Raw genomic sequence first — 26,365 nt, forward strand, 5'->3', positions numbered from 1 at the left:
ACATCCTTAGCACTGCTATGGAGGCAGGAGAGGCTCCCGCCAGCACTGCTGTACTGGCTAATGGTGAGCCCAGCTACTGGCTGACCGGCTCTCCCACTGTGGGAGCAAACAGACCACCAGGGGGCAGCTCTTGCATTGAGCGTCTGCCCCCTGGTGGTCAGTGCACATCATAGCGACCAGTCGTTCTGCTATTCAGTTGATTTTCATATTAGCCTTTTATAATATAGGACTAGGGGGCCGGTATATGAAATTCGTGCACTGGGGGTTGGAGTGTCCCTCAGCCCAGCCTGCACCCTCTCCAATCTGGGACATCCCTCTCACAATCCAGGACTGCTGGCTCCCAACTGCTCGCCTGCCTACCTGCCTGTTTGCCCCTAACTGCTTCTGCCTGCCAGCCTGATCACCCCCTAACCACTCCCCTGTCAGCCTGATCGATGCCTAACTGCTCCCCTGCCAGCCCGATCAGCCCCCAATTTCCCTCCCCTGCAGGCCTGATCGCCCCCACTACCCTCCCCTGCCAGCCTAGTCTCCACCAACTGCCCTCCCCTGCAGGCCCGGTCCCCCAAAACTGTCCTCCCCTTCTGGCCATCTTGTGGTGGCCACCTTGTGATGACATGGGCATGGCCACCTTGTGACCACATGGGGGCAGCCGTCTTGTGACCACATGGTGGTGGCCATCTTGTGACCACATGGTGGTGGCCATCTTGTGACCACATGGGTGAGGCCATCTTGTGACCACATGGAGATGGCCATCTTGTGATGACATGGGTGTGGCCAACTTATGACCACATGGGGCATCCATCTTATGACCACATGGGGATAGCCATCTTGTGTGAGGGTATGATGGTCAATTTGCATATTACCTCTTTATTATCTAGGATTATCCCGTTTTTCTCTAAAACATTTTTCCTAAAATTAAAATGGCTTTCTGTGTGCAGTTTACTTAAGCAATAAAATATAGAGTTAATTCAAAATTCTACCCCATGAGTTAAAAAAAAACTGCTATCATTTTAAATATATCTCCCTTCAGACATCTCTACATGTGCACATTTCCTTTCTTCTGTTTTATCTCTATATAATTTACTATTTTAGGTTCTTAATATGGATGCAAAACATGTAAATTTTCAACTTTTATTCCTAGTATGTGCATTTATGAGTGCACATTTTTTCATAAGTTTTGGTATGTGGTATTATCATTTAGTTCAACTTATTTTCTAACTTGAATTGTGATGTATTGTTGGGGTTAGAAGTGTTTTGACAACTTTTAAATATAAGGAGTTTCTAGGTACTTCAGTTCCTGATTTCTGGATTAACTACAATGACAACAAGAAACATATTGTATATAATTTCAATTCTTTGAAGTTAGTTTACCCCTGCTTCATAGTCCAGCAGGTTCACTTGAAAAATAATTGAAATGCTCCTCCACTGACATCTTGTGTGCATCTTGGGAGTAGCACCTCAGTGCAGGTCAGCAGGACAAGGGGGTGGCTACAGTGGAGCATCTCTAAGTGCTGAATGAAATGCTATTTAGGAGTGTATTTCAGAACTTTTAAAACTAAGAACTTTCCTATCATCAACCAATCAAGAAAAGACAAGTGCTGGCAAGGATGTGGAGAAAAAGGAACCCTCGTGCACTGCTGGTGGGAATGCAGACTGGTGCAGCCACTGTGGAAAACAGTATAGAATTTCCTAAAAAACTTAAATATGAAACTCCCATTTGACCCAGTAATCCCACTTCTAGGACTATATCCCAAGAAATCAGAAACACCAATCAGAAAAATTACATGCACCCCTATGTTCACAACAGCACAATTTACAATAGCTAAGATTTGGAAACAGCCTAACAGCCCATCAACAGATGAGTGGATTAGAAAACTATGGTACATTTACAAAATGGAATACTATGTAGCTATAAAAAAGAAAGAACTCTTACCATTCATAATAGCATGAATGGACCTGGAGAGCATTATGCTGAGCGAAATAAGCCAGTCAGAGAAAGATAAATATCACATGATCTCACTTATTTGTGGAATATAATGAACAAAATAAACTGATTAACAAAAATAAATCCAGAGACTAAGAAGCATCAAACAGACCATCCAATCTCAGAGGGAAAGCAGGGGAGGGTGTGGGGAAGGGGAGAGATCAACCAAAGGACTTGTATGCATGTGCAACTTGGGAATAATACCTTAGTGCCTTTCAACAGGAAAAGTTGTTGGGTACAGTGGGTTATCTGATTGTTGAGTGCAGTTTGATGCTCAGGTTGTTGAAGTGTTTTACATCCTTACTGAAGTCTTTGTGTGAGGCTATTGGTTCTGAAAGAGGTATGCTCTGTTTCTGAATGAGAGAGGTGTGTTAAATTTATTACGATTATAAACGTATCTAGTTTCCCCTGTAGCTCTCTTCTATGTACTTTGATTTCATGTTATGAAGGGCTTGTGAATTTGGATATTCCTGGTAAAATGAAATTATTCATATGAAGTGCTCTTTATTTATAGTAATGCTTTTTGCCTTCAAGTCTCCTGTGTTATCATATACTTTTTATTTGGTTTATATTCGCTTAATATACTTTTTTCCATTCTTTCACTTTTGATATCTTTGTACCCTTAGGTTTTCAGTAGCTTTCAGTTTTTATATTAGTTATGAGTAAAATTAGTTAATTTTTGGTTCAATATTTTTCCCCATTCAGTTGTTCCAACACTCTTTATTATATAATGCATATTTTCCCACTGACCTAAGGAGATATTTTTATTTTACCGAATTTCCATATGTATTTGAGTCTGGACTTTGTTATCTGTTCCATCAGTTTATCTATTCAAAGGACATTATCCAAGTTTTTTAATTACTGTAGCTTTATAACACAACGAGAGGCCTGATGCATGAAGATCCGTGCAAGAATGGGCCTTCCTTACCCTGGCTGCCAGCACTGCCTTCGCTCTGGAGCCGCCTTTTCACTCTGGCCTGGAGCCGCCTTTCCGCCTTGCCATGCTGCCCAGAGGCCCAGAGTGACTGGGGCAGTGCAGAACACCTGCATCATCGCCATGGCAATGATGCAAGTGTCCCGCCCCACCCCTGGCTGCTCGGTGCCTGCAAATTAACCTGCCATCTTTGTTGGGTTAATTTGCATACTCACTCCTGATTGGCTGGTGGGCATCACAAAGGTATGGTCAATTTGCGTCTTACTCTTTTATTAGTGTAGATACATTATTCTATCTGTTTGGGTAGCTTTTATTCATTCATTTTTTTCAGAATTTTATTTAAAAATATTTTTATTAATTTCAGAGAGGAAAGGAGAGGGAGACAGAGAAACATCAATGATGAGAGAGAATCATTGATCAGCTGTCTTCTGCATGCTCCCCACTAGGGAGATCAAGCCTGCAATCAGGACATGTGACCTGACCAGGAATCAAACTGTAACCTCCTTATTCATGGGTCAACCACTGAGCCATGCTGGCCAGGCCAGAATTTTCTTTTACGTTTTTCATTTGAACATGTGAACTTAAATGAGCTTGTTTTGGTCTTAAAAATCTTGCTGATATTTTAATCAAAACATAATAAATTTATAATCAACATTGGGAGATTGACATCATTATGTTTTGTTGTTGTTGTTTTTTACCCAAGAATATGATGTTACTGTCCAGTTGTTCAAGTGTCAGTTATTGAGTAGTATTTAAAAATTTTATTTATACAGATTGTGCACATTTTTGTTAAGATCATTCCTAGGCATCTTATGTTTTGTTGCCATTGTACATTTTCTTTGGTTATATATTTAATGTACTGTTTTAAAGGATATGTATTTATATGCATGCTATCTCTCTCTTTCTCTCTGAAATAAATTAAAAAATATGAAATGAGTACAATTATTGATTGTTAGCAAAAAAATCAATATGAACTTTTATTTCTTCACCATATAAGCAAGGATTCAGACATTTTGGGAGTACATGTCTATCACCATTTCCTGAACAAAGATTTTTAAAAATATATGGTAATACTGATTTTCAGAGAGAGAGGAAGGGAAAGGGAGAGAGAGACTGAAATATTGATGAGATAGAGATATCACTTCAATCGGCAGCCTCCTGCATGCCCCCTTCTGCGGATTGAACCCACAACCCTGGCATGTGCCCTGACCAGGAATCAAACCAGCAACCTCTTGGTGCCTGAAAGAATACTCAATCCAATGAGTCACACCAGCCAGGCTGAACTGAGATTTAACAATTAAATTGAAGTAACTTATTCTTAACTGAATGATTATGTCAATGAATTCGGAACAATCTACTAATTTATCTTGTGGATGTAAAACTTTTATTTAAAGTTTCAAAGGTGGGAGCAAAGCATTGGACTTGTAAGGATATAGGCTGCTTGAGGAAGGGGGCAGGCAGACTGCCTTGGACAGTGCTGGAATTGGTCGTGCTGAGTAGAGGTAGAAAAGAGGTGGCCAGCCAGTTCATTTGGCTGCAGCTGGCCACTGAGTAAGATGCACTTTCATTCCCCTCCAAGAGCCGGCCCATTTTATCCAGTTCAGTCAACATGGATTTCAGGGAAATTCTCATGATAGCTTCTAAAGGACAAGGAACCAACAGCATATGGAAAAGGTATGGTTTGGCAGTGGGTCCTCCCAAAAAAGATCCCAAAGTTAAAGGTGTCCAATCAGCAGCATACAAGCTTTTCTCAGAAGAAAAGTGGAGGAGCTCAGACAAAAAAAAACCTTAGAAAGAAAAAGGAGAAAAGAAGAACTAGTGAAAAAGTGAATTGAGCTAAAACATGAGAAGAAAGCAAAAGCTATGGCCAAGAGGACAAAGGACAATTTCCATTGTTAAATGGGATTCCTGTTGAGGAAAAGTCAAAGAAAAGACAGGCAATGGAAAGCCACTAGTCAGGGAACACACCAAGAGTATGAAATGGAAGAATTCTTAGAAGCAGCATCAGAGCAAGAACCTCCTCCCAAAGTTGAAAGTAAACCAAAGGTTCCCCTTAAAAGTGCCCTACCATCATGAACTTCACTGACCTACTCAGGCTGGCTGAGAAAAAGCAGTATGATGTGAGAGTCCATGTCCCGCATGGTTCTGGGTTTGGGATCTGCAGAAGGGCTGTGGGCAAATGATGAGACAAGACAAGAAATAATAATTTGGAAATAATGGGGGGGCAGGCAGAGAGTCCAATGCAAGGGCAAGGACTTCACTGGTGCCCAGGCCCTGCCAGCCTTTTATTCAATTTTAGATACACATATCGCCCTTAGGCAGGCAATTCCGGTAACAGACAGACTATCTTAAAGGTCAGTAAATATTAGTAAAGATTTACTTTGAGACTATTTGGTCAGGAAATTGCTTGAGCCACCATTGTCTCAACTAAACAATCAGTGGATAGCTTTGGCCCTTGCCAGAGCTCAAGGTTCACGAGCCTTCTGCATTCCTTGTTTACACTTTTCTGATAGGGAAGGCAATGGGTAGCTTCCAACATCTCCCCCTTCTCTTTTTCTTAATAAATGTTGAAAAGTGCATGCCACCTGAAGGGTTCAAGTCCTTTTAAGACTCTTCATTCCACATCTGCAGACTAGAAATAAACATAAGAATAAAAATGAGACAAGCAATAGTGGTTATGCTGAGAGGCAAATGTAAGGAGATCCAGTGGAAGAGATTAAATTCATTCATGTCTTTTTTAAATTTCTGCCAGGCATCTAAGGAATTAGTTTATAAGTTTGCCTGGGATAATTGTACAATATGCTGTTTTAATTCTAAAATATCAAGGTTTGTGTTATCTTTACCCCAAGTACCAAGGTGATTTTTTTATTGATCCCCAATAGGGAATGGAGTAACACAAATCTGGGAAAAATTATAATGACACTACAAAGATATTCTTTGTTCTAAGCTGTGTATTTTATCACCCATCCACAAGACTGTAGACTTTAATGGTGATCATTCTATCTCAAACTGGCTATCAATTCTTTTTTGTATAGACCGGTTGTACAAACTGAGAAGTTTGAACAGTTTGTACCATGGATGAAGCAGCAATGCCCACAGAAGTAAGTAATGTTACGAGGGCAAAGAGTCCTGCAATTAACATTCCAGGAAATCTTTTTTGTCTTTTTAAGATTTTTACCAGATCATGTAACAGTTGGTAGGTTTGATGTGATTCCCAAGGCTCGGTTCGGTTAGTAGGAAACTAAGCGAAAGCCGGTTGTTTTAAAATCATGAGGGAATCCTTTTGGAATGTAAAATTAATACAATGGGATAGTGCAGCCTGTGCATGACACCTCACACAGATGGCTTGTAATATTAAGGTGCATCTGGATGGGGCCTGAGAGGAGTACAAACGGATCAAATACACAGGTGGTGGGAAATACTGTCTTATTGGGAGTTCTCCATAAGGTACAAATGGAATTATCTGAGCTATAGTTAAAACTATACTATTTAATAGGTGCAAGTGCAGCAGCTAATTTACATTATGTATTTTTTAGGGGCCAATTGTCATGTTGAAATTGAGATCCAACAAATCCTCCTCCATGCCATGAAATGGATTAGCTTCAACATATAGATAGGATGCATTCCCCTTCCATTTTAGGGTGCGATTGTTACTATATGCAAACCCATAGGGGCTCCAATCCACAAAGAAAAAACTGTTAAGTTTGCTGCTGGTGGGGTGGTCACTATAACAGTCTTGCCAATTAATTTCTTCCTCGATGGGGTGCCATTCATGAGACTTTTTACATAACGGCTGACTGTGGGGGGGTGTCTTAATAAAGTTACATTTTCTGCACATCTCCCCAGAGTAAGTAGTGATAGTAGATGTATTTGGGCTTTTGCTCCCCTCTCCTTTGGTGTCCATGTTAGCCAGAAGCCTCTTTTTAATTTTACACACAAAGGAGCTGTGGTTTGGTTCTGTGTCATACAAAAGGAAGCTAGGTGGTGATACCCATGTAATTATACTTTGCCCATATACTTCCTTGCCCCACCCGTGGTCCTCCTGGGTGACCAAGGTGTTTGGTGTTATTGGTGACTACATTAGGTGGGGGATCAGCCCACGTAAGGTGTCTTACCCATGGAGGGTCAGGAACATAAGTCCAAAATACTTCTCCATTTGCCCCCGTAGCATTATCACACAGCTGATGACTGCTAGCAGGGCAAGAAAGACGTTCTCAGGTGTTCTTGGGGTTCTGGTCTCCTCACAAATTCTCTCAGCTTTCTGGACCACCTTCTTCACCATCCCGCAGGTGACCTCTGGGCTATTTGTCTTGTCCTCCTCCCATTCCCTATCTTCAGTGGGTTGCTTGGGGCTGCTGCTATCTGTGGCTGGGGTAGTCAATTGTCTGCAGCTGTAAGGCATGGCTCCACGTGCAAGGTCCTCATTAACCTGGCCAGTTCCTCCCTCGGATCCATGTTGAAGTTTAATATTTCTTGTGGGAATCCACATGGGCTTCGAGAAATTTTCTGGAAATATACAAGCGTAGCCTTTACCAAATGTTAATGGGGGTTGGGGCCCTTCCATAAACCAGACTCAGGATCTTTCCATTTAACCAGACCATTTTCCTTTGGCTTATTCTGACACCAGTTTATTTCCATGGGTGTCTTGCCATCGGCATTACAAGTGAAAAAAATTAAAGTAATTAAGGCTTAGTGTAGTCTACCTACAGGCGATTTCTCCATATTCCCCCTTTTCTGTTTTTCAAGTTGGGATTTTAGCCTATGATGCTGGCATTCTATAATTGCCTGTCCCTGCGAATTATATGGTATTCATGTAATGTGCTGAATTTTCCACTTTTTACAAAATTGCTGGAAATGACAGGTTGTGTAAGCTGGTCCATTGTCAGTTTTAATGATTTTTTGAATCACCATGATGGCAAAAGCAGCTAGGCAATGATTAATAACCTGTTTTGCCGTTTCCCCTGTAGATGCAGTAGCCCATAGGCCCTTTGAAAAGGTATATACAGAGACAAGCAATATCCCAAGGTGTCCAAAAGGAGTATAATGTGTTACATCCATTTGCCAGATATGTTCCCTTATCAATCCTCAAGGGTTAATTCCTGTATTAGACCTTTGAGGCAGATGTAACATGCAAGTGGGACATTCTCTGATAATCTGTTTTGCCTGCTGTCGAGTGATCGAGAATTGTTTGGACAACATTTTGGCAGGCTGATGAGATTCTGAGGCATGTTTTAATATAGCAACCAATTGATCAGCATGTGCATTTCCTTTTGTTAGCCGGCCAGGTAATACACTGTGAGCCCTGATGTGAGTGTACAATCTGCTGAACTTGTTTAAATAGTAAAAAATAAACTTTGGTCACTGAGCCATTTTAACCGAGCAGTTTCAATTCTATTCACTAGGCCCACAACATAAGAAGAGCCAGAGATAATATTAAGAAGCTCTTGGAAATCCTGCAATGCAGCCTTAATAGCCTCTAATTCAATTCTTTGTACAGAAGTATGACTGGTCAGTATGACTCGGTCTGAATTCATTGTATGATAGGCAGCTTTACCATTCAATGTAAAATGTTTTTACCATCAGTAAAAACAGTTAATGCTCCAGGAATAGGTTCCTGCCTAGTATTTTTTGGTATAATAAGGGGGTATAATATAAAAATTGTAGTAATTTGTCTTTTAATAGGTGACAACTAAGTTCCCCTGAATATCCACTTAGTCCAATTTGCCAATTCAAATCAGTTTTAAATAATATTTCTAATTGCTTCCCAGTGAGGGGAAGGTAAATGCATTGGGGTTCTTCTCTAAACTGCCTGCAGCACTTTCTAAGTTGAGGTATCAACTGAGCCGTAGTTCTATATATTAACCACAGTTTTAGAGGATTGATGCCCTAGGTGGACCCATTCAATAATAGCAGGAGAGTTCCAGTGGGACTATTTGCAGTAGGGTTAATCTGTCCCAATAAAGGCAATTTAGGCTCTATCCATGCTAATTGGGCTGAAGAGATTGCCTGCTCAATTCTTAGCAACTCCTTCCTAGCTTCATCTGTTAATGTTCAGGATGAGGAAAGATTAGAGTCACCCCTAAGTATATTAAATAAATTTGTCATTTCTCCTGTAGAGATTTTCAGATAAGGTCTTAACCAGTTAATGTCCCCTAATACTTTTTGAAAGTCAGTTAAAGTTTTAAGGCAATCTTATTTCCACCTTTTGAGTCCTAATACGTTGGTTTTCAATTATGGTTCCCAGATATTTGAAAGGCGTTTCTTTCTGTACCATTTCTGGAGCAATTTTTACATTGCCAAAGTCTGCACTTCCCATGGACTTGCTAAGAGCAAGTCATCCATGTAATGAATAATGTAACATCAGGAATATTTGTCCCTTAGAGGCTGAACAGCTTGAGCTACATATTTTTGACACTAGGTGGGGCCACTGGCCATTCCTTGAGGCAAAACTTTCCATTGATATCTTTTCATGGGTTCTATATTATTAATAGCTGGCACTGGAAATGCAAATCTCTGTTTATCTTGAGGTGCCAAGGGAATGGTGAAGAAACAATCCTTAAGATCTACTACTATAAGAGACCAATCTAGAGGAATTTGAAAAGGCGCTGGGAGTCCAGGCTGTAAAGCTTCCATGGTATGCATAGTAGTATTAACCGCTCTAAGATTATGTAACAATTGCCATTTTCATGCTGCCTTCTTAGGTATAGTAAATATAGGTGTATTCCAAGGACTATTGGAAGGCTCTACGCTCTATTTGTTCCTGTATTAATTCATGAATATGACCTAATTTCTCCTTGGTTAATGGCCACTGATCCACCCATATAGGTCTATCATCTTTCCATTGTATAGGATCTGCATGAGGGTGAGGAGATTGAGCAGTAACCACTCCTCAAAAGGTTGATATCCTAATCCTCATCTTCCTGGGTTTCCTTCAGCTTGGATGGACTCTTTAATTCCCTGATTACTTTTTCCCTAAGCTTTGACCAGTCTGATATCCCATCTGAGTTATTAACTGCTATCCTTTGCTGGTAATAATACAAGCTTGTAAACCTTCTAAAACATCCTGGCCCCATAAGTTGACTGCAATCCCAGAGACTATGTAAGGCTGAAACCATCCTGTCTGTCCTTCTTCATCTTGCCACCTTAACACTGCAACACTGCATTGTGTATTATCAGGAACTCTGACCCCCATGATAGAGCTTATAGCTTCTACCATGGACCAACTTGGAGGCCAGAATTCTTTGCTGATAATGCTGACATCCGCTCCAGTGTCTCTTAAACCTTTAAACCGTTTTCTCTCTATTCTTAAATTAATCATAGGATGGGTTTTGCTAATTTCATGTATCCAATAGATATCTGAGCTTCCAAATCCTTGTGTTCCTCTTTTTCTATTTATAGCTTCACCTTGCTGAATAAAAGGTAGAAGTAGTATCTGAGCAATTCTTTGTCCTGAAGTAATTTGCATAATATGATTACATTCTAATATTACCTTAATTTCTCCCTCAACAGTCTGAATCTATGACTCCAGGCAGAACAGTTAGTCCTTTCAGAGTTTTTCCACTTCTCCCTAAGATTAATCCTAAAGTTCTTGGTGGCACAGGTCCCCAGATTCCTGTAGGAACAGCTTGCCGAACCATATCGGGGCTCAAAGTGACCGCTATAGTACTGTTAAAAACTAGGCCTGCGCTCCCTGGAGTGGCTCAGATGAGGGAGTCCACTGTGGGCCTTGCAGGGCAAACTTCCCCTATTGATGATGGGGCTCGGGGGCCGTTTCCCTGTGGTTGGCCATTCTCAATGTCTTGATCTAATGGCTGCCCATTTTTATGAAATTTCTATCTACATTAACCAACCCAATGGTTTCCCTTCTGACTTCTAGGACACAGAGAGGTTTAATCTGTGTTGATTGAATTGGGAGGCAGAATGCTCACGCCTTTCCCTAGATCGCCACCTTGTGTCCTTCTTGGTTGCTTACATTCTTTTTTAAAATGTCCTGTTCTTCCACAATTATAACACCTTTTATTCCCCACTGTTACAGCGGCAGCGAGTAAGTTTGCTTGAAAAGTGCCTCACCCCACATTCTGACGTGTTCGAATCATTTCTGTAATGGTACTATTTTTTCTCAGAGGCATCAGGCATTTCTTACAATCAGCATTGGCATTTTCATAAGCTAATTGCTGAATTAAAATGTCTCCTGCTGTTTCGTGTTGAATCTGGCATCTCACTGCTTGAGTGAGGCAAGCCATAAAGTCAGAAAATGACTCTGTAGGCCCCTGCATACATTTACTAAAAGCTCCCTCAGGGTCCCCTTTTGATGGTAAAGCCCACCAAGCTCTTTTTCCACAAAGTCTAATTTGCTCATATGCCTGTTGCACATAATTTAGCTGATTTTGCATGTCATTATACTGTCCCAGTCCTGTCAGCATTTCATAAGTTATTTGAGCATTCAGCCCGCAGTTTGCATGGGCTTGCTTCTGACATTTCTCCAAAAATTCTCCCTTCCATAGTAAATAATCTCCTCCGTGAGCCAGAGAATACCAATCATAAGGAGCTAAGAATGCTTCAGAAATATTAGTCATAATTTCTCCGGTAAAAGAGCTATAGGACCATTCTGGACTATGCTTTCACGCAAGGCCTTTATCATTTTAAAGTCAAATTTTTCATGCTGTCTTATTATATGATTTAGGAGCTGTGGGTCAGATACTTGTATAATAGGAAAAGAATGTTGGTCCTCCACCGTCATGTACTTCAATCCTTCTCGGATAGCTCTTTGCATAGGTGATTCTATTAATGGTGAATTAAATGTTTCAGGATTAGGACATGGAGGTGGAGGGGGCCATGAAGGCCATTCCTCCAATTTTTCTTTTTGCTCCTCTTTAGGAGCAGAAGGTGCAAGGGGTGGGGGTTTATCCTCTTTTGTTTCTCTAGAAGGCTCTAGCAAATGCAATACCATGTTCCACAAGGAGAAATAATTTGGAGGCAAATTTTTCCCCTGCTGCTGAGGTTTTTTCAAGTTCTGACTAACTCTTTCCCAACATTCAACATCTAATGTACCTTCTTCAGGAAACCAGAGATTATGTTCTATAATAACATGCAAAAACTGTAAGAGAATACCTTCTGACACTTTAATTCCTTTATCCTTAAGCATGCAAACCAAAAGTCTACAATAAAGCTTCTCCCCTTTTGACAAATTCTGCCCCATTAGCCTGACTAAAAAAAGATGTTCCCACCCTACTTACAGATCTCAACTTCTGCAGCTGGCTGTGGGCTTTGCACGCAGCAAATTTCCCCACCTATCCAGTGAATTCTTTTTCCCCAACTTGCTGGTGAAACTTTGTTTTTCTGCTCCATCATAAATCTTCTTTTCCAGACATCCATCATTCGAGGTGCCAGATGTGAGAGTCCACGTCCCGCATGGCTCAGGGTTTGGGATCTGGAGAAGGGCCATGGTCAAAAGAAATAATAATTTGGAAATAATGGGGGGCCAGGCAGAGAGTCCAATGCAAGGGCAAGGACTTCACTGGTGCCCAGGCCCTGCCAGCCTTTTATTCAATTTTAGATACACATATTGCCCTTAGTCAGGCAGGCAATTCTGGAAGACTATCTTAAAGGTCAGTAAATATTAGTAAAAATTTACTTTGAGTCTGTTTGGTCAGGAAATTGCTTGAGCCACCATTGTCTCAACTAAACAATCAGTGCATAGCTTTGGCCTTTGGCAGAGCTCAAGGTTCATGAGCCTTCTGCATTCCTTGTTTACACTTTTCTGATAGGGAAGACAATGGCTAGCTTCCAACAGTATGAACCAGTGGAAATCAATGTAGTGAAAAAAAAAACACACAGAAAAGTGGCCTATGATTGCACAAGAACTTAGGGAGTGAAAACTTCTTGAATGAAGACATATGAAAAAGAAGCCTGAAGCAGATGCAGGACTACCTCTGACCAAAATGGTGCCCTCTCATACTGAACGTATGGTCACAAAATCCAGCAGAGTTTCCAGGGACAAGCATCCCTCTCCCAAAGGCACTTCCCTTCCTCATGCTGAGAAGAAATCCAGACCCAGCACAGATAATAAGAAACATTTAGGTTTGTTTTCATTCAAATCCATGCCAGGAGAGAGGACCAAAGTAGGATCCAGCAACTGTTCCCAAGCCTCACTTCAAAAGGACCATGACAGGCCTGTTTTCGGTGGGGCTGGAAAGACCCACTTGAGCACCTTTTCACCAAGTGTTCCAAAGACTTCTGCTAAAGGGACTCAGAAATCTGTTACTGAGCACACAGCCAAAAATCTCCTCTCTATCCTAGCCATTCCAGACCTGGACCTGTGGTCTCCCCACATAAGGCTAAGAGTCCAAGTGTCAGGCCGTCAGGCAGCAGCTCCAGCCTAGCTCCTGGGCAGCCCATCACAGGGAGTCTTCGGCCTATGGTTAGTTCTGGCTCCGTGCCCAGGCGCCAGAATGGCAGCTCCAGCTCAGGACCTGAGTGATCAATCAGTGGGACCAAGAGGCCAGCCAGTGACTTAAATCCTCCTGGAAGGACAGTCAGCAGTACAGGTGGCTCTGGATGACCCATCAGTGGCCCAGGTGGTTCTAGGAAGTCAGTGGTCAGTTCTGGTGACTCTGGGTGGCCTGTGCACAATCCACATAACCGACGACCAATGAGTGGCTCAGTGCCCCCCAAGCGGTCAGTCAGTGGCTCTGGGCGATCAGTAAGTGACACAGTTTCCGCTGGACAGACTGTCAGCCGTTCAGGCCCTAGACCAGTGAGCAGCTTGGGACCTGGGTGAATAGTTAGTAGCTTAGATCCCCCCCATAAGCCCAAATGCACTTTTGTCTCAGAAACAATATCTTCTAAGAATATCATTACCTGGCCCACCAATGGACAGATGAATGGAATGAAGCCTTCTTTAGCTGGCTACAGATCTGCCCAGCATTCTCAAGGGTTTCCCTTCCCTGGTGGTTACAAAAGACAGTGAGAATATGAAGAGGAGGAAGATGAGAACTATGACTCCAAAATGGAAGATTTTATCAAAGATGAAGGAGAATCTCAGGAAGAAATATCTAAGCACGTTCTTTGGATATGATGAAAAAAATACAAAGATGAAGAAGCAAAGAGTTTAAGACCAAGTATGCAAGATGACTTAGAGGAAATGAGATGGGAGGAAGAAGCAACGAAATGCCGAGAGGTCAAGAAGCTGAAAAGACGTTAGCTGCTGCTTTTATTTATTTTTGTGAAACACTGGAGACATTCTACTACAAAGAAGTCCTGCCTTTGGACTGAAGAAGCCCATTATCATTTTAGATTTACTAGTGGCCCACTGCACGAAATTCGTGCACCAGGGTGGGGAGAAGGTGTCCCTCAGCCCGGCCTGCACTCTCTCCAATCTGGGACCCCTTGGGGGATGTGCGGGATCGGGCCTATGCTGGCAGTTGGACATCCCTCTCACAATCCTGGACTGCTGGCTCATAACCGCTTGCCTGCCTGCCTACCTGCCTGCCTGATTGCCCCTAACCGCTTCTGCTTGCCAGCCTGATCACCCCCTAACCACTCCCCTGCCGGCCTGATTGACACCTAACTACTCCCCTGCTGGCCTGAATGCCCCCAACTGCCCTCCCCTGCCGCAAACCTGCCTTTTCCACCGGGACCCGCCTGCTCTGCGTGAGGTGCAGGAGATGCTGGGACCGCCAGGCCTCACCACACGAAGTGGCTGCTGGGCCCCGCCTCTTCTGTGCACTTGGCCATTTTGTGGCAGCCATCTTGCGGCAGCCATCTTCTGGCAGTCATCTTGTGGCAGCCATCTTGTGGCAACTTCAAGTGGGAGGTGTTTATTAGTATAGATACTTGGATCCCCAAGGACAAAGAATGGATACTATACACTGAGTGGCCAGATTATTATGATCTCTGAACGCATAATTATCTGGCCACTCAGTATATATATCCTATCTAATCAAAGAGTAATATGCAAATTGACCATACCTCCGCTATACCCACAATCCATGCCCACCAGCCAATCAAAAGCAAGTATGCAAATTAACCCAACCAAGATGGTTGCAGCCACGGAGAGAGCAGGAGGCTTGGGTTTCCCCAGCAATAGAGGAAGCCAAGCTTTCCGCCTGCCCTGGCTGGCCCAGGCCTCTGCTCAAGGCTACAAAGTTTCAATTATAGAAGATAAATAAATCCCAACAAAAATGGTGGCAGACACGGAGCTGGAGAGAGCAGGAGGCTTGAGTTGCCCCCGCGATGGAGGAAGCCAAGTTTCCGCAGCCCTGGCCTGCCTTGGCCTCCACTGAAGGCTAAAAGTTTCAGTTATAGAAGATAAATAAATCCCAGGTACCAGGGCCTCTGCTTGGGTCACCGGGGGGCATGACTGGCCTGCAAACCACCACAGGCCTCTCACCAGGCCGCCCCACACCCCAAGAGAACCCCCACCCTGATCCGAGACACCCTTCAGGGCAAACCAGCCGGCCCCCACCCGTGCACCAGGCCTCTATCCTATCTAATCCTATCTAATAAAAGAATAATATGCAAATTGACCATCACTCTAACACACAAGGTGGCTGCCCACATGTGGTCCTGATTGCCACCATGTGGACACAAGATGGCCGCCACAAAATTGCCAGCAGGAGAGGGCAGTTAGGGGTGACCAGGCCGGCAAAGGAGGAAAGTTGGGGGCGACCAGGTTAGCAGAAAATGGCAGTTGGGGGGGACCCAGGCCTGCAGGGGAGAGCAGTTGGGGGGAACCAGGCCTGCAGTGGAGGGCAGTTAGCGGTGACCAGGCCTGCACGGGAGGGCAGTTAGGGGCAAACAGGCTGGCAGGGGAGCAGATAGGCATCAATCAGGCTGGAAGGGAGTGGTTAGGGGGTGATCGGGCTGGCAGACAGAAGTGGTTAGGGGCAATCAGGAAGGCAGGCAGGCGAGCAGTTGGGAGCCAGCAGTCCCGGATTGTGAGAGGGATGTCCAACTGCCCGTTTAGGCCCAATTCTACCTGGTAAGATAGGCCTAAATGGGCAGTCGGACATCCCTCAAGGGGTCCCAGATTGGAGAGGGTGCAGGCTGGGCTGAGGGACACACCCCCCCCCATGCAAGAATTTCATGCACCGGGCCTCTAGTATATATATGTGTGTATGTATATATATATATATATATATATATTAAAGGCCCAGTGAGTGCATGAATTTGTGCATGGGTGGGGTCTGGCCAACCTGGCCAGGGGGAGGGGACATGGGTGGTTGGCTGGCCTGCCTGCTGGTCAAGGGGACAATTTGCATATTAGCTTTTCATAATATAGGATATACACTGAGTGACCAGATTATTATGCATTCAGGATCATAATAATCGGCCACTCAGTGTATATTTTGAGCATAAAGTATTTTCAAATACTTTCCACGGTGAAAGCTGTAGTACAGATGACATAATGCCCAGTGAGTGCTCTTAGAAAGTTAACTGCTCACAGGTGCCAGCTTTGATCCTGATGAGCTATGCACTCTAATGTGGGGCCCACTCAACAGACAGCCAATTTTCTTTTGTTCCTTTGTTATTTTAAAAAGGAAAAAATATTGCCTTTTGACTTCCATAATTCTCTTGATGGGTGATTAGGGCAATGGCCAGCTCCCAATCAAACTTATTTTGTCTTTTTATGAGGAATCTGGCCCTTCCATGACTGTTGTCAGCAATAAAGTGACCTGTTCTAATCCATATGTTTGGATTGAGAACTTGAAAATGTAGAGTAGGCTTTATAATTATACTAGAGGCCCGGTGCACAAAATTCATGCACGGGGGTGTGTGTCCCTCAGCCCAGCCTGCATCTGCCCATTTAGGCCCGATCCAGGATCGGGCCTAAATGGGCAGTCAGATATCCCTTTCACAATCCGGGACTGCTGGCTCCCAACTGCTCGCCTTCCTGCCTGCCTGATTACCCCTAACCGCTTCTGCCTGCCAGCCTGATCACCCCATAACCACTCCCCTGCCAGCCTGATTGATGCCTAACTGCTCCCCTGCCAGCCTGTTTACCCCTAACTGCCCTACCCTGCAGGCTTGATCACCCCCAACTGCCCTCCCTTGCAGACCTGGTTCCTCCCAACTGCCCTCCCCTGCTGGCCATCTTGTGGTGGCCATCTTTGACCACATGGGGGCAGCCATCTTGTGTGTTGGAGTGATGGTCAATTTGCATATTACTCTTTTATTAGATAGGATAGAGGCCTGGTGCACGGGTGGGGACCAGATGATTTGTTCTGAAGGGTGTCCTGGATCAGGGTGGGGGTTTTCTTGGGGCATGGGGCAGCCTGGGTGAGGGGCCTGTCGTGGTTTGCAGGACGGCCCTGCCCCCTGGCGAGCCAAGCAGAGGCCCTGGTATCTGGAATTTATTTATCTTCTATAATTGAAACTTTGTAGCCTTGAGTGGAGGCCTGGGCTGGCCAGGGTGTGCAGGAAAGCTTGGCTTCCTCCATTGCCAGGGAAACCCAATCCTCCTGCTCTCTCCGTGGCCGCAGCCATCTTGGTTGCATTAATTTGCATACTCATTCCTGATTGGCTAGTGGGCGTGTCTTGTGGGTGTAGTGGAGGCACAGTCAATTTGCATATCACTCTTTTATTAGATAGAATGGATGTCATCTCTGTGACTTTGAAGTAAAAAGTAGAATAAATTATATTCTTTCTATATTCATGGATTGGAAGCTGAGCATTCTTATTCACTGATTTAGGTGATTAGGCAATTAACAAAAAAATTTCAAGTTAAAAAAACAAGTTATGTTATATGGTGTAAGAATATTCTTTTCCAAATTTTCCTTTCAGATTTATTGTAAAATAGACAATGTTACTGTGCTGAATTTTATCGAAAAAGTCATTTTATATTGTAGAAAAAATATTTTATTCGAAGATTAGAGTTGAAAGAGTAATAGTTTAAAAAATAAGCAAGTGACACATGAGGTTCCCCTTACTCCCCCATTAGAAAGATATTTTGGAATCCAAAGTGCCCTTGTGTCTCTTGATGTTAATGACTTTGTATTTTTATCTTAAAATTCCTTAGCAATTAATGGCAAAAAAAAAAAAAAAAAGCTAAATTCATGTGTATCAAGAGAAAATAAATAAATAAATAAAGTTTCAAAGAGTACCAAAATTTTGCATTGGATGTACTGATTTTAAGCTCATTGTTAAGAAATAAAAACTGTCTCCCATTCCTTTCTAAAAGATTTAGTTGGGAAAAAACTGGTATAAGAAGAGAACTTTACCAGGAGTTTCTTTTAATTTTTTAAAATTCTTTATTTTTTAAAGTATTACATATGTCTCCATTTCCCCAATTGGTCCCTCCCTGGCTGCTCCATCCCCCCTCCCCACAAGCACATGCCCTCACTCCCTATTGTCTGTGTCCATTGGCTATGCTTATATGCATACATACAAGTCCTTTGGTTGATCTCTTACCTCACCCTCCCACCCTCCCCTGCCTTCCCTCTGAGGTTGGATGGTCTGTTCGATGCTTCTAAGTCTCTGGATCGATATTTGTTCATCAGTTTGTTGTTCATTATATTTCACAAATGAGTGAGATAATATGATATTTATCTTTCTCTCCAGGACCATCCATGCTGTTGCGAATGATAGGAGTTCCTTCCTTTTTACAGCAGAATAGTATTCCATTGTGTAGATGTACCAAAGTTTTTTAATCCACTTATCTGCTGATGGGCACTTAGGCTGTTTCCAAATCTTAGCTATTGTAAATTGTTCTGCTATGAACATAGGGGTGCATATATTCTTTCTGACTGGTGTTTCTAGTTTCTTGGAATATAGTCCTAGAAGTGGGATCACTGGGTCAAATGGCAGTTCCACTTTTAGTTTTTTGAGGAAACTCCATACTGTTCTCCACAGTGGCTGCACCAGTCTGCATTATCACCAGCAGTGCACGAGGGTTCCTTTTTCTCTGCATCCTGCCAACACTTGTCATTTGTTGATTTGTTGATGATTGCCATTCTAACAAGTGAGATGGTACCTTATTGTCGTTTTGATTTGCATCTCTCGGATGATTAGTGACTTTGAGCATGTTTTCATATGTCTCTTGGCCTTCCTTCTGTCCTCCTATGAAAAATATCTATTTAGATCAGTTGCCCATTTTTTGATTGGGTTGTTTGTCTTCCTTTTGTTAATTTGTATGAGTTCCCTGTAAATGTTGGAGATTAAACTCTTATCGGTGATAACGTTGGTAAATATGTTCTTTCATGTAGTGGGCTTTCTCATTGTTTTCTCGATGATTTCTTTTGCTGTGCAGAAGCTTTTTATTTTGATGTAGTCCCATTTGTTTATTTTCTCTTTAGTTTCTATTGCCCTAGGAGCTATATCGATGAAGATATTGCTTTGGCATATGTCTGAGATTTTGCTGCCTGTGGATTCCTCTAATATTTTTATGGTTTCCTATCTTACATTTAAGTCCTTTATCCATTTTGAGTTTATTTTTGTGTCTGATGTAAGTTGGTGGTCTAGTTTCATTTTATTGCATTTATCTGTCCAATTTCCCCAACACCATTTATTGAAGAGACTGTCTTGACTCCATTGTATGCTCTTGCCTCCTTTGTCAAATATTAATTGAACATAGTGGCTTGGGTCGATTTCTGGGTTCTCTGTTCTGTTCCATTGATCTACATGTCTGTTCTTGTGCCAGTACCAGGGAGTTTTGAGAGCAGTGAGTTTGTAATACAGCTTGTTATCTGGTATTGAGATCCCTCCTACTTTGTTCTTCTTTCTCAGGATTGCTGCAGCTATTTGGAGTCTTTTTTTTATTTTTTTATCCCAGATGAATTTTTGGAGAGTTCGTTTTAGGACTGTGAAATATGCCATTGGCATTTTAATGGGGAGTGCATTGAATCTATAGATTGCTTTGGGTAGTATGGACATTTTAATGATGTTGATTCTATGGTATGTTCTTCCATCTGTTTATGTCTTCCTCTATCTCTTTTTTCAGTGTCCTGTAGTTTTCTGAGTACAGGTGTTTTACCTCCTCAGTTAAGTTTATTCCTAGGTATCTTAACGTTTTTGGTACAATGGTAAATGGAATTTTTTTAAACCTCTCTTTCTGTAAGTTCACTATTGGTGTATAAAAATTCCATAGATTCCTTGGCATTAATTTTGTATCCTGCTACATTGCCAAATTCATTTATTAAGTCTATTAATTTTTTATGGAGTGTTTGGGGGTTTTTTACGTACAGCATCATGTCACCTGTGAATAATTGCAGTTTTATGTATTCTTTTTCAATTTGGATATCTTTTATTTCTTCTTCTTGTCTAATTGCTGTGACTAGCACTTCTGGTACTATGTGGAACAGGAGTGGTGACAGTGCGCATCCCTGTCTTGTTCCTGTTCTTAGGGGAAATGGTTTTAGTTTTTGCCCATTGAGTATGCTGTTGGCTGAGGTTTGTCGTATAAGGAAGGCTTTTATTATGTTGATGTATGATCCCTCTATTCCCACTTTGCTCAGGGTTCTTATCAAGAAATAATGTTAGATTTTGTCAAAAGCTTTTTCTGCATCAATTGATATGACTATGTGGTTTTTATCTCTTAATTTGTTTGTGAGATTTGTATTATGTTTATTGATTTGTGGATATTGTGCCCTTCTTGCATCCCTGGGATAAATCCTACTTGGTCATGATATATGAATTTTTCTGATGTAATGCTGGATCTGATTTGTTACAATTTTGTAGAGGATTTTGGCATCTATATTCATGAGGGATATTGGCTTATAATTCTCTTTCTTTGTGGTGTCTTTATCTGGTTTTGGTATTAGGGTAATGTTGGCTTCATAGAATGAGCTTGGAAGTGTTGCTTTCTCTTTAATTTTTTGGAATAGTCTGAGGAGGATAGGTTTTAATTCTTCTTTGAATGTTTGGTAAAACTCCCCTGTGAAGCCGCCTGGACCTGGGCTTTTGTTTGCTGGAAGCTTTTTGATGACTGCTTCAATTTCCTCCATAGTTATCAGCCTATTGAGATTTTTAGATTCTTTCTGATTGAGTTTTGGAATCTTGTATTTTTCTAGGAATATGTCCGTTTCCTCTAGGTTGTCTAGTTTGTTAGAATAGAGTTGTTCATAGTATTTTTTTTTACAACTAGTGGCCTGGTGCATGAAATTCATGCACATTAAAAGGGAATTAAGTAGAAGAAATATTTTAATATTGCTATTTGACCTTTCTCTATAATAGAAGTGTCAGAGATGAAAGAAAATTAGTAAAATGTATATGGAAATCTCAAATCTTCCTCCTGTCAGTATCTGGGGCATGCCACAAGACCCAGAGTCAAGTCCCCACCCACCCGTGTGTGCTTTAAAATCACTCGAGACCCAGACCCGGCTGGCCCAACCCCTATCAAGCCCCACATTGGCTGGGGTTGCAGCCTCAGGTCCCCCGGGCTGGCACTGGGCAGGAGGCACAGACTAAGGTCCCCCATCAAGCCCCACTCGATGGGGGGCATGGACTCAGGTCCCCCGACTCAGCCTCTGGTCCCTTTTCCTGGCCTCCAGTCCCCTAGTCTTGGCACTGGGGAAGGGGGTATGGCTTCAGGGCCCCCTGGCCTGGCCTCAGGTCCCCCAGCCCTGGTGTGACGGCGTGATGGCATGACCACGTGATGACCATTTGCATATTAGCTCTTTATTATATAGGATACTTTGTATTTCCGTGAGGTCTGTTGTTATTTCACCTCTTTCATTTCTGATTTTGTTTATTTGGGTCCTCTCTCTTTGCTTCATGATGAGCCTGGCTGGAGGTTCATCTATTTTGTGTATACTTTCAAAGAAAGAGCTCTTTGTTTCATTGATCTTTTGTATTGTGTGTGTTGTTTTGGTTGGTTTTTTTTGTTTGTTTGTTTGTTTTTTTGTCTCTAAGTCATTTATTTCTGCTCTGCTCTTTATTATATTCTTCCTTCTGCTCACTCTAGGCTTTTCTTGTTCTAATTCTTTAAGTTGTAGAGTTAGATGATTTATTATTATTTTTTCTTATTTTTTAAGGTAGGCCTATAGTGCTATAAACTTCCCTCTCAGAACTGCTTTCACTGTGTCCCATAGATTTTTGGATTGTTGTGTTTTCATTATCATTTTTTCCAGAATGTTTTTAATTTCTTCTTTGATCTCTTTGGTAACCCAATCATTGTTTAATAGAATGCTATTCAGCTTCCAAGTGTTTGATTTTTTAATTGTTTTTATTGTAGTTTATTTCTAATATTATGCCATTATGGTCTGAGAAGATGCTTGATATAATTTCAATCTTCTTGAATTTGAAGAGACTTTGCCTGTGACCCAATATGTGGTCTATCTTTGAAAATGTCCCATGTGCACTTGATAAGAATGTATATTTACTGGCTTTGGGATGAAATGTTCTGCAGATGTCAATTAAGTCCATCTGATCTAGTGAGTCATTTAGGATTGCTGTTTCTTTACTGATTTTTTGTCTAGATGATTTATCCAGTGATGTCAAAGGGGTATTACAGTCACCTACTATGATTGTATTTTTGTCAGTCTCTTCCTTGATATCTTCAAGGAGGTTTCTTTTTAATGTATTTGGGTGCTCCTGTATTGGGTGCATATATGTTTATCAGGGTTATATCCTCTTGAAGTACCGATCCCTTTAGTATTATGTAGTGGCCTTTTTATCACTTGTTATGGCATTTATTTTGAGGTATATTTTGTGATATATAAGTATTGCTACCCCAGCTTTTTTTTTTCATTAGCCTGGAAAATATTTTCCTATCCCTTCACTTTCAGTCGGTGTGAGTCCCTTGTTCTAAGGTGGGTCTCCTGTAGACAGAAAATGTATGGGTCATGTTTTCTTACCATTCAGCCACTCAGTGTCTTTTGATTGGATCATTTAGTCCATTTATGTTTTAAGTTATTATTGATAGGTAGTTGTTTGTAGCCATTTTTATTATTTGTGCCTGTGTTCCTCCTTCCCTTTTTATTGTTTATTTTTATACCATTCCCTTTAGCATTTCTTGCATTGTTGGCTTGGTGGTGATAAACTCCCTTAACCTTTTTTTTTGTCTTATTTCCCCTTCAATTTTGAATGTTAGCCTTGCTCTGAAGCTCCTTATTTCCCCTTCAATTTTGAATGTTAGCCTTGCTCTGAATGTGAAGCTCCTTATTTCCCCTTCAATTTTGAATGTTAGCCTTGCTCTTATAAAGCTCCTTATTTCCCCTTCAATTTTGAATGTTAGCCTTGCTCTGAATGTAATATTCTTGTATTCAGTCCCTTGCTTTGCATCACTTTGTAAACTTCCTTCCATTCCTTTCTGTCCTGATGTATTTCTGTAGAGAAGTCATTTGATAATCTAATGGAAGATCCCTTGTACATAACTTTCTGTCTCTCTCTTGCAGCCTTTAAGATTCTCTCTTTGTAAACTAGAAACACGAATCAGAAAGGATATATGCACCCCTATGTTCATAGCAGCACAATTCACCATAGCTAAGATTTGGAAACAGCCTAAGTGCCCATCAGCAGATGATTGGATTAAAAAACTGTGGTACATCTACACAATGGAATGCTATGCTGCAGTAAAAAAGCAGGAGTTCTTACCATTTGCAACAACATGGATGGAGCTGGAGAACATTATACTAAGTGAAATAAGCCAGGCAGAGAAAGATAAATATCACATGATCTCGCTCATTTATGGAATTTATGGAATACAACATAAACTGATGAACAAAAACAGATCCAGAGACAGAGAAACATCAATCAGAATGTCAAACCTCAGGGAAGATAGGGGATGGTGGGGGGAAGGGGGAGAGATTAACCAAAGGACTTATATGCATGCATATAAGCCTAATCAATGGACACAGACAACAGGGGGGTAAGGGCATGAATGGGGGGATTGGGGGATAATGGGAAAATAAGGACACATATGTAATACCTTAATCAATAAAGAAATTTAAAAAATATTCTCTCTTTGTTGTTAACAATTGCCATTGTATTTACGATGTGTCTTGGTATGGGTCTTTTTGGGTTCATCTTGTTTGGGACTCTCTGTGCTTGTGTGACTATTTTCTTCCCCACATAAGGAAAGTTTTCTGAAGTTATTACTTCAAATATGTTTTCTAACCCTTGTTCCTCTTCCTGTCATTGTGGCACCCCTATTATTTGTATGTTGCTTCATTTAATGTTGTCCAAAAGTTCCCTTAGGCTCTCCTACTGTCTTTTAGTTTTTTTCCCCAACTGCAGTTCAGTTTGGGTGCATTTTTCTTCCCTGTCTTCTAATTCATTAATTCAGTCTTCCGCTTCTCCTAGTCTACGGTTGAAACTTTCCATAGTGTTGTTTATTGAAGCTACACACTCTTTATTTCTTCTTGGTTTTTACGTAAGTTGTTGATTTTTTCATCTATCTGGTTTATGAACTGTGTAACACTTATTTTGAATATTTTTTCTGACATACTGCATACCTCTGTTTCACTTAGCTCAGTTTCTGGCAATTCCTTCTTTTCTTTCCTTTGGGGATTTTGTCTCCCCATTATTGCTCTCACTGAAGGACCTAGGTGTCGAGTCATGTGGGGGCTGCGCCCCAGGCAGCAGTGGCTCCTTGAGTGGCGGCTACTCCTCAGGCAGTCATGGCAGTGGCTGCTCCTCAGTTGGCAGAAGCTCCTCTAGTGGGTGCTGCTTGTGCCGCTGCTCGCAGCAGTGGTGGCTCCTCTGGCTGGTGGGGGTGGGCTGATGTTCCATCTGCTGCTCCTTGGAGAGGGGGAGGCTGCTTACGAAGCTGCTGCTCCTTGGATGGTGGCAGACAGCTCATGAAGCTGCTGCTCCTCGGATGGGAGTGGGCTGTGCAAGGCTGCTGCTCATCGAATGGGGGCACACTGCTCGCGGGACTGCTGATCCTCAGTTCTGAAGACTAGAAGGCCAATATCAAGGTGAATTTCCATAAGGACTCTTTTCCTGGTATATAGATGTCTGCTTCTTCACTGTGACCTCTCACGGCTTTTCATCTCTCTCTGAGCTTCTACTAGTATTTCTACCGTGATGAAGTGGCTCTCACTTCTTCCTCAAGTTGGCAGAGAAGAAGCGTGAGGGTGCTTAGTGGCTCTCAAAGTTGCAAAACCAGCCCAGTGGCCACATCTCTTCCAGGATGTGCTGAAGGCTCCCCCAAGATGAGTGGGAAAAACTCAGAGCTCCATGGCGGCTGCCCTGACCTTGGAGAGGAACCCAACCCAGGCCCTTTGGAAGCTGCAGGCCCTGGGTCTACCCGTGCACTAAATTGTATGCTATTGCCTCCTTTGTCAAATATAAATTGAGCATAATTGCTTGGGTTGATTTATGGGTTCTCTGTTATGTTCCATTGGTCAATATGTCTGTTCTTGTGCCAGTACTAGGCAGTTTTGAGAACAATGGCTTTGTAATATATATTGATATCTGGTATTATGATTCCTCCAACTTTGTTCCTCTTTCTCAGAATTGCTGTGGCTATTTGGGATCTTTTTCAGCTACATATGAATTTTTGGAGAGTTTATTCTAGGTCTATGAAATATGCCATTGGTATTTTAATGGGGATTGCATTGAATCTATAGATTGCTTTGGGTAGTATAGACATTTTAATGATGTTGACTCTACCAATCCATGAACATGGTATATTCTTCCATTTCTTTACATCTTCCTCTATCTGTTTTTTCAATGTCCTGTAGTTTTCTGAGTACAGGCCTTTCACCTCCTTAGTTAAGTTTATTCCTAGGTATCTTCATTTTTTCTTGTTGTTGGTTTGTTTTTGCAATGATAAATTGAATTTTTTTAACTTTCTCTTTCTGGGAGTTCATTATTGGTGTATAAAAAGCCATACATTTCTGAGTGTTAATTTTGTATCCTGCTACATTGCCAAATTCATTTAAGTCTAGTACTTTTTTTGATGGAGTCTTTAGGGTTTTTCTATGTACAATATCATGTCATCTATGAATAATGACAGTTTTACTTCTTCTTTGGAAACGTGGATGCCTTTTATTTTTTCTTCTTGTATGATTGCTATGGTTAGCACTTTCAGTTCTATGTGGAACAGGAGTGGTGAAAGTGGGTATCCCTGTCTTGTTCCTGTTCTTAGGAGAAATGGTTTTAGTTTTTGCCCACTGAGTATGCTGTTGGCTGTAGGTTTGTCATATGGCCCTTATTATGTTGAGGTATGATCCCTCTATTCCCACTTAGCTGAGAGTTTTTATCAAGAAAGGGTGTTGGATTTTGTCAAGTGCTTTTTCTGCATCATTGATATGACTCGGTGATTTTTGTCTCTCAATTTGTATATGTGATGTATCACATTGATTGATTTGTGGATATTATACTAGCCTTGCATCCCTGGAATAAATCCCACTTGTTCATGGTGTATGATCTTTTGAATGTAACGCTGGATCCGATTGGCTAGAATTTTGTTGAGTATATTAGCATCTATGTTCATCAGGGATATTAGCCTGTAATTCTGTTTCTTTGGGGTGTCTTTATCTGCTTTTGGGATTAGGGTAATG

The 26,365-nt window shown here is 41.8% G+C and overlaps 2 pseudogenes across 2 annotated transcripts; both read left to right on the forward strand.

The window, feature by feature from the left end:
• The first annotated feature begins 4,527 nt into the window (after positions 1 to 4,527).
• On the forward strand, positions 4,528 to 5,101 carry LOC308240991 (protein SPT2 homolog; annotated as a pseudogene). The gene has a single exon. The product of its transcript is annotated as a protein SPT2 homolog (transcript).
• A 7,758-nt stretch (positions 5,102 to 12,859) lies between these two features.
• On the forward strand, positions 12,860 to 14,121 carry LOC308240998 (protein SPT2 homolog; annotated as a pseudogene). The gene has a single exon. The product of its transcript is annotated as a protein SPT2 homolog (transcript).
• The last annotated feature ends 12,244 nt before the right edge of the window (positions 14,122 to 26,365 follow it).

This window comes from Plecotus auritus, assembly GCF_963455305.1.
Source record: "Plecotus auritus genome assembly, chromosome: 1".
NCBI classification, from domain to species: Eukaryota; Metazoa; Chordata; class Mammalia; order Chiroptera; family Vespertilionidae; genus Plecotus; species Plecotus auritus.